Source organism: Chenopodium album, chromosome 10 (genome assembly GCF_948465745.1).
Source record: "Chenopodium album chromosome 10, dcCheAlbu1.1, whole genome shotgun sequence".
Classification (NCBI taxonomy): Eukaryota; Viridiplantae; Streptophyta; class Magnoliopsida; order Caryophyllales; family Amaranthaceae; genus Chenopodium; species Chenopodium album.
Window position 1 is genome coordinate 15,471,869 of NC_137843.1, and position 9,607 is coordinate 15,481,475.

A 9,607-nucleotide genomic window follows, 5' to 3' on the forward strand; every position below is an offset into this window, starting at 1 on the left:
AGTGGCAGAATGCCGAAGCCATCTCGGCTATGATGGGGAATGTCCCTTATTCTTGGTGGGTAAGGAACGCTAAAGCCTACCATTTTGCCGAACAGATTGAGTTGTACTACGGCATTCTCGAGGTGGATGGGTATTGGTGCCAAATGCCCACTGCAACAGAAAGGATTCATCGTCCACCCCCTGGATACGTGGGGGTGTACACTAGGCAATTACAGTATGGGCTCCGATTCCCCCTGAATCCCTTCGTCAGGGATCTACTGAGAGAGTACAGGATCTCCCTGTGCCAGTTGAAGGGTGATGACGTATTTTTGGGTGTGCCGGTTCTTCGGTCTCGAGCCGAACCTGCACTGTTTTAAGAAGGTGCACAAGCTTGTGCCGAACACCCAGAGTAGGTATGTCACCATGGCTCTGGCTGGTATCGGATTGAGAGTCATCCACAATATTTAACGATGTGGCCGAACGACTCTTCAGACAAAAATTAGAGAGGCCAATGGATCTGGGTCAGGGCACCTGCAGATCCTGACCATCCCTATTTCTTCGGCGCTCCTCGCTATCTCTCCGAACCTGACCCAGACATGCAGGACTTGGGTCCCGAAGAGCCTGACACTGCTAGCCATCCCAACTATCAACAAGTGTTTCTCTTCGGGAAGAAGGAAAATCCCAGAGGGACTGGCCGGTTGAAGCATATTCCGGAGAACTGGCTTCCAGACTCTTACTATGCCTTCCAAGAGAACATGCTAGCGGTTGTCGGCCTCAGTCGAAAGTTTCGAGATGGTAAGCACCTTCGGCTGGGGCCGAGGACTTGCATTTTTTCTTTTATTTTTTATTTTTTTATTTTGCATTTACTTCAGCGCTTTTCAACGTCTGTTTCATTGCACTGATTCATTCTCTTTGCTTTTCAGAGCTGAACGAGAGCAACTCCAAGATTGACTACGAGTGTCTGGGAGTAAATGTCGAAAAGGTTGTGCTAGATCGCGCCCCTGCAATCACTGACCCAAAGAAGCGCCCGTTGCATCTGCATTCAACAGGTCTTCAGATTGAGGCTGCTGCAGACTACCTAAGGCAGAAACCTTGGTGGGCGAAGTGAGATCCTCTGAGGCGTCAGTTACCTGAAGAGGAGGAAGCTGCCCGGACTGCTGAAGAGGTAGCTAGGGCGGTTGAGGCCCTAGAAGGAGGTGAAGGGACCTCCTGAGATGCCGAAGAGGAAGCAGCGGCAGACGAGGCTCAGCCGAGAACCTTGGTAAGTTCTTCAGAACTTAGCATTTCTTCCCTCTTTTCTTCTTTTTTTTTGTTTTACTCACACCTTTCTTGCCCCCCACTTTCTGCAGTCTGAAGAAGAGAGCAGAAGGAGAAGAGAGGGTAAAGCTCCTGTCCGTCCCGAAGACCTTTCGGAATCTGAGTCTTCGGATTCTAAAAATATGGACGAGCAACCTCTAACCAGAAAGAGGAGGAGGACGGGTCCAACAGTAGTGGGCCCGAATGAATTTGAGCTGAGGCCGATGCCAAGCCTCACTATAAGGGAGCCTGTCGAAGGTAGAGGCAGGGTTCCCAGAGTTCCTAGGGGTCCTTCACCCCCAGTTCAGCCACCACCACCGATCCCACCACCTCCCTAGACCCCTCCACCACCTCTTGAAACTCAAGAGATGGAGGTGGATCAACGAACTCTTGATCCAAAGGATGGGGTTCAGGAGGAGGTGCCGAACCAAGAGAGCGCTGCTAAGCTCTCTAACGATGAAGCTACTGTTGGCGGGGCAGCTAAAGAGGTGGTTGTAGCTGAAAAAGCAGCTGAAACTGCAACCAATGAAGGTTTTGCTGCTGAGATTCAGCAAGAGGTTGACGCTCTCCTGGATCAACCTGAAGAAGAGGTTGAGACGATCAACCTAGAGGACACTGCTGAAGAGACGGGGGACCAAAATGCTGAAGTCCCTTCGTCTTCAATTCCTTCTATCCAGACTTTTAGGTCTGAGGATATGGGGTTCCATGTCCCCTTCATCAACATTCCCGATAGCGTCCGAGAGACCATCTGGGGAAATCATCGAGAGGAGGCTGTGGCCTTCTTTGGTGACTTCTCTGGTTTGTCCGAAGTAGATCGGGCAAGAGAGTGGTCACTTAAGGCCACTGCTGGAATGGGAGAGTCTAGCCGAAGGGTCTCTGACCCTGCAATAGACAACCAACGGCTGCTGATGCAGGTACTCCTTTACTTTTGCAATTTCAGCTCTTCAGTTCAGTTTTTTTTACTGACTCGTGCACAATCAGACTCTTACTGTAAAGCTGATAGACTCACTCCAGAACAAGCTGGAGATTGCCCAGGCTGAGGCAAAGCTGGCTGAGATGAAGATTAAGGCAGCCGAAGAGAAGCAAGCTGAGGCCGAAAAATATGAGAAGCAGGTTGCTGAGGCCCTCCAGAACTTCTGCAATGCTATGCAGAATGAAGTCCTCCCCACTGTTCTTGAAGGTGAAAAGCTCATCAACGAGTATGGGGCCGTTGACATCCCCAGCTTCAGAGCCGACATTGAGCGCCGAATAGTTGAGGAGGTCGGCACAAGGGTGTCCAGCCAAACTGAAGAGCTGTGACAGAGGATAGAGGTGCTGGAGGCCCAGGAAAAGACTTCCAATGAGGCAATGAAGGCCAAGGATGCTCAGATCTCTGTGGCCAAGACCGCTGCTGAATCCCAAAGTCAGAGGCTGCAAGAACTAACTGACCAGCTGAAGGCTAAGGAAGAGGATCTGTCTCAGGCTGAGACTGCTATTGGCTTGGTCCGAAACCAGTTGAACAACACCAACGAAGCAGCCAATAGGGTTTAGCTGCAACTAGACGAGGCCAAGGAGAAGCTGGAGGAACAGCATGAGACCTCCTAGAAAAATTTGGAGGAGGTTAAGAAGAAGCTGGCCGATGCTGAGGCTCAGCTAGCTACCAAGGTTTACTCCAAGGCTGAGTTTGCAAAGGCCTTCAGCAACGGGTACAAGGTGGCTCGAAGGTTGGCCCTCCACGCTGCTCCTGAACTGGACTGGTACCAATGCGAGATTTGGGCTGAAGATCCCAAGGATCCTCATATGCAGTTCGCTAGTCAAGCTGAGATAGATCTTGAGGTCCGTCTCAAAGCTGAGGAGATGGAGGACACTGAAGCTGAAGAAGCTGAAAACAGAGAGAAAGAAGCTCAAGCTCAAGCTCAGCCCGCTTCTTCAGCTGCCGGAATTGATGCTACCAAAGAGCCCAACGTCGCTGATCAGCCTGATCCTTCAGCTGAAGCCTAGGGACTCGGGCAATCGTCTTCAGAATCTTACGGATCAACCTGTGCTTAACTTCTGACTTGCCGCTTCTGGATTTTTTGCCTTTGTTTTTGCTTCAGCTTGCCTTGGTGTACAAAAACTTCAATTTTTGTCTTGTACGCATTTCGGCAGCTGTAATTTTCCGCTTGTGGGCGGCTGCCGATGCTTTTATTATTCTCTGGAACATTTCAACTTTGTAGTTCGTCATCCGAACTTGTTTCTCATTAATCTGATGTTTTTCCTTCCATTGCTTTGCTTTAAACCTGCGCATTAACCTGATTTTTTGGAAAAATTTGCTAAGTAAGAAAGCCTTCAGCTCTAGAAATCTTAGCTGATGATAATTTGCACTTGTAGTGTCTGTTTCCCCCCAGAAATTTGAAGATTTTATCTTCGGATTTCTGAGATGATTGCCCATCCCTTTTGGTTATAGACGAAGCTTCTAATATTTCGAAAAATTTCCAACAATTGTGCTATTATTCTTGATTTTCCGTCTATCTGAAAGAATGGATATCTGGGACACAAGGCCAACTTAAGGCAATGTCTCAGACAGTGGCCCTCTGGGATACAGGGCTCAGTTAAGGCAATATCCCAGATTCGTCCATGGACTCATTGCCTTGGAGAACAAATCTTACTGAAGCATTTGCTTCAGCTAAAAGACCAGAGTTCTACTATAGGCGAGTTTATCAGCAATCCGAAACCTGATGCCTTAAAGGCGAAGGTTTCAGACATGGCTGAAGAAAACCCTTAAAAGAGTAGATAGAATGAAGAAAAATGAAAGAATAAAAATTGCAAACGTTTATAGAAATGGTGGCTCTGAGGCCTTTCATTAATAACTGGAAAATGTACATACAAATATTGTTCCGCCCCGAAGGGTTTACATATGATATTTCTTAAGTAAATTAGCATTCCAGTGATTTTTCAACTCAGTCCCATCCAACTGCCGAATCGGTATGTTCCTGCCTGAATCTCATCATAGATCTCGTAGGGTCCCTCCCAAGTGGCTGAGAGTTTCCCATGGATTCGGCTTTTCTGAACTGCAGCAGCCTTCCGAAGGACGAGTTCTCCAATTTTGAAAGGCCTCGAATGAACCCTTCGGTAATAAAATTTGCTGATTCTTTGCTTGTATGCAGCCATTCTATCCCAGGCTGAGTCTCTTGCTTCGTCAAGGAAATCAAGAGATTCCTTCATAAGTTGCTCATTCTCAGCCGAGAAGTGGTGCACTCGCAGACTTTCAGAACTGATTTCCACTGGAAAGACGGCTTCGGCGCCATAAACTAGCTCAAAAGGTGAGTGGCCCATTGCCTCTTTTTCAGTTGTCCAAAGTGACCAGAGGGTTCCAGGGAGTTCCTCTATCCACTTGGACTTTTGGTCTTCAACCCTCTTCTTCAGAGCATTGAGGATCTGCTTATTTGCAGCTTCGACTTGACCATTACTTTGCGGGTGACATACTGCTGAGTACGCCAACTTGATGCCAAACTGGTCAGTATATCGCCTCAACGACAAATTATCAAATTGCCTTCCATGATCAAAGACAAAAACTTTCGGAATACCAAAGCGAGTGATGATATTCTGCCAGATGAATTTTCTGACAGTTTGCTCTGTGATATTCGAAGTTGCTTCGGCCTCAATCCATTTGCTGAAGTAGTCTATTCCAACTATCAACCATCTTTTTTGGTAGGGATCATCTGGAAAGGGACCCAAGATATCCAGCCCCCATTGGGCAAACGGAAGCGGATTCAAGATCGGCTGAAGGTCTTTAGCTGACTGATGGAAAACTGGTGTGAATTTTTGGCATTTTACACACTTTCTGACCAGCTCCTTAGCGTTTGAGATCATGGTGGGCCAGTAGTACCCAGCCCTCAATGCCTTGTGGGCTAAGGTTCTTCCCCCAATGTGGTTCCCGCAGATGCCGAGGTGAATTTCCCGAAGGATGTAATCAGCATCTGTTGGGCCCACGCATTTTAGTAATGGGGCTGAGAAGGATTTTTTCAGAAGCTCCCCTCTGAAGACAATGAACCTTGAGCTGGTTCGCTTCAGCTTGGAGGCTAAAATTTTATCTTCGGGAATTTCTCCCCGAAGCTTGAAGGCTAGGATGGGATCCATCTAGCTTGGTTCCTGGTCAACGTAGCACACTTTAGGTGCTTCGTCGACACTTCTTTCTCGGTGCACTTCTACATAAACAGATCGGTTCAGCTCAGTGAGAGTTGAACTAGCAAGTTTAGAGAGTGCGTTGGCTTGAGCATTCTGGCCCATTGGGATAAGCTGAACCTCAAAAGTTCTCAGCTTTGCAATGACTGATTTGATCTTGGCAAGGTAGGCTATCATTGAGGGCTCTTTGGCCTCATAGTCACCTCTGATCTGATATGCAACTAGCTGAGAATCTGTCTTCAGACAGACATGTTCGGCTTCCAAAGATATGCACAACTCTAGGCCAGCCACTGCTGCCTCATATTCGGCTTCGTTGTTCGAGGCTTTGAAAGATAATTTGAGTGCATCCTCAAAGGATTTACCTTCGGGAGAGGTTATCACTACCCCTACCCCCAAACCATTTACGGTGGAGGATCCATCCGTAAAAACGGTCCAGACTTTCTTTTCTTCGTCTAGCGTCTCCTGGTACAAGCATTCGGCCAGGAAGTCCGCTAGAGCTTGAGCCTTGATGGCTGCTCTTGGCTGGTAGCTGATGCTGAACTCGGTGAGCTCAAAAGCCCACTTGGCCGACCTACCAGATTTTTCAACTTTGCCAAGGACTTTTTCCAGCGGCTAATCAGTTAGGACCACTATTTGATGGCAATCGAAATAAGCCTCAGCTTCCGAGCAACTACCACTACTGCCAATGCAACTTTTCGAGTAGAGGGTAGCGAGTCTCGGCATCCGAGTGTGGCTGACGAAGTAGATCGACTGCTAAACTTTATTTTCTTCCTTTAGCAGCACCGCACTGATAGTGGCTGGGCTGACAGCTACGTACAAGTACAGGGGTTCTCCTTCAACTGGGCAAGCCAGCGTCGGGAGTTGAGCCAAGTGCTCTCGGAGCTGCTTGAAGGCTTCTTTTTGCTCGTCTTCCCAGACAAGCTCTTTTGTTTTTGGGAGCTTCAGGGCTTTGAATAAAGGTAACCCCTTGTCCAAGGCTCTAGAGATGAACCTTGTCAGGGCTGCCATTCTTCCGGTGAGCCGCTGAACGTCCCTCTTTGTTTTCGGCTCGGGAAGATCGAGCGCTGCTTGCACCTTTGCGGGGTTGGCATCAATCCCTCTTTTGCTAATCATGAAGCCGAGAAATTTCCCAGACTTCACGCCGAACACACACTTCTTCGGATTCAGCTTCATATGGTGCTTCCTTAAGGTGGCAAAGGTTTCAGCCAGGTCCTTAACATGGTCTTGATCTTTTTTGCTTTTGACAATGGAATCGTCAACATAAACTTCCATGTTTCGGCCTTTCTGATCGGCGAAAACCTGATCCACCGGCCTTTGATAAGCTGCCCCCGCATTTTTCAATCCGAAGGGCATCATTTTATAATTGTACACCCCGGCGTTCGTGACGAATGTCGTCTTTGCTCGGTCATCGGAGTGCATGAAGATCTGATGGTACCCCGAGAATGCATCCATGAAACTAAGCAAGGCATGGCCACTTGTCGAGTCGACTAGCTGATCGATCCTCAGCAAGGGATAAAAATCCTTCGGACAAGCCTTATTTAGGTCAGTGAAGTCAACGCACATTCTCCAGGTGTCATTCGCCTTCTGAACCATCACCACATTAGCCAGCCATTCTGGATACTGACAGGGTTCGATGAAGCCTGCATCCAGCAGCTTTTTGACTTCGGCTGCGATGTCTCGGTTCTTGCTTGCGGAGTAATTCCGCTTCTTTTGCTTAACAGGCCGACACGTGGGGTCGACGTTAAGCTGGTGAGAGATGAGGTATGGGCTTATCCGGGGCATGTCAGCTACCGAGAAAGAAAACACATCTCGGTTGTCCCGAAGGAGTTGGATGAGCTCAACGCGGACTTGTGGATCAAGATCCAGCCCAGTTGTGACACATTTTTCGGCGTCTCCTTCGGTCAACTCGACCGTTTCAGTCTGCTGATCCAGCTCCATTGCTTTGGGGTCGTATTCTTCATCATCTGGCCTGCTGTCAATATCAGCTGGCGTCCCAGACTTTTTCTTCGGCTGGCTCTCTGAGTCGTTCGGCTCAGATGAAGAACTAGTCTTTTCTTTCTCTGACCGCTTCTCTTTGGCCAGAGAAACTTGGGCCGAAGTACTTAGGCCTTTCGGCTTCCTCGCACTTGGCTCTTTTTCTTTTTCCTCCTCATCCTCGTCATTGTCCTCCGAACGACTAGTGGATGGCTTGAGGTAATTGCACCTTTGGGCTTCCTTTTGGCTGCCCTCAATTCTTTCGTCTGAAACATAGATCATCATCTGATGATACGTTGAGACTACCCCTTGAATCTCGTGAATCATAGGTCTCCCCATGATCACGTTGTACACTGAAGGAGCATCAATGACCAAGAATTCGGTCATGACGTTCCTGGCTGCTTTGCCGCGGCCGATGGTGACGGGAAGTGTAACCTTCCCGTCAGGATAAGTTGAAGACCCGTTGAATCCGGATACCGGGTAGGGTACCGGCGTGAGGTGCTTGGGCTTCAACTTGATCTGATTGTAGGCCGTTCGGAACAAAATGTTTGCTCCGCTACCACCGTCGACGAGGACTCGACTGACGTCGTGGTTGGCCACCGTGGCGATGATCACCAACGGGTCCTCATGAGGGTACGTCACCCCCCGACAGTTGGTGGATGTGAACGTCATGTTCGGCACCGGCGACTGGGGTGGCTGGATATCAGCATTGTTCACCTGATGGGTCAGAACCCTGAGGTGACGCTTGTGCTCCCTCCAAGAACATGTTCCTCCCGAAATAACATGTATTGGAGCAAATTTTTCCTCCGAAGCTTTGTTGTTGTTCTTTCGGGGGAAGTCAATTTCTTGCCGAGAGTCTTTTTCGGACTTCTCAGCTTCTTTTCTTTCGCGGTGATCCGCGATATATTTTTTCAAGTACCCTTTCCAGACTATATCCTCGATCTGGTCCTTCAGCTGGATACACTCTTCAGTGTTGTGTCCCGGGGATTCATGGAACTCACACCACTGATTCTTATTTTTCTGTTGATACCACTGGGGAAGTGGTCTCGGCTTTCGGTAACTCTGCTCCCCTTTCGTTACGCTGTAGATTTTAGCGCGCGGGAGGGCGAGCGGAGTGTAGGATTCATATCTGCCCAAGTGAGGCGCAGATTTGTCCTTCTTCAACTCGTTGGCCGAAGATTGTTCAGGGGCTTTCGCCTTTCCTTTCGACTTCTGGCCTTGGCCTTCGGTCGATTGTTGTTTTTGTTTCCCGCCCCCAGTTTGAGGTTGGGTTTTTATTTTGTTCCACTCTTCGGCTCGGATGAACTTATCCGAAGCGCTAAGAACCTCCTCCAAGGTCTGAGGTGAATTCATGACCATGAAGTCGGAGAACGGTCCAATCTGAAGGCCGTGCTGAAGAGCAAAAATGGCCAACCCTTGATCCAGCCGAAAAATGCTGGATGACTCGTTGCTGAAGCGAGTCAGGTAGTCCCGGAGGCTTTTGGCCTCCCGTTGGTGCAGGCTCATGAGCTCTACCGTTGTCTTCTCTCAACGATTTGCCGTAGAAAAATTGCTCTTAAACTTGGTGGATAGATCATCCCACCCAGTTATGGAGCCTTCCTTTACCCCCTTGGAGATCCACGCTTGCGCGACCCCCTTGAGAGTGGTGGGAAAATATTTGCACAAGGTCGCTTCGGACCTGGGGCACAGTTGCATATGCCCCTCATAAGAGGCAATATGGTCCTTCGGATTCGAAGTCCCATCATAAGTGATGTGCGACGGGATTTTAACCGTCGGCACATGCTCTTCCAAAATCCATTGCTCGAATGGAGAACTGGTAGGAAGCATCACGGCCTTGCCCTTATTTATGGCCGGAGGAACCGCGCTCCGCCCTCTCAGAGAGGTAGAAGTGGTTTTCGTTCCTCGGTCAGAAGGCTGGGCCTCGGCTCCAGGGAAGGAGAGGCGACTGTGCACACTCGGCTCCCTGTGACCGAGGCGGTCGAGGACGCTTCGGCGAGTAGTGTCTGGCCGAGAGGCAGAACTGCTGCTTTTGTTAGTCTTGCTCTGGATGAGCTGGGTGTCAGATTCCTTGAAGTAGTGCGAGTTCCTTCTTCTTTCTCGCTCTGTCCTCCAAGTGTCTTCCTCCTATTCATCTGCCAGCTCCCTGAAGGAGGAGGGTTTCCCCCCTCCTGGCCGAGCCTCCTCCGCTGATTCCTGGTTTGCTTAGGTGTTCGGT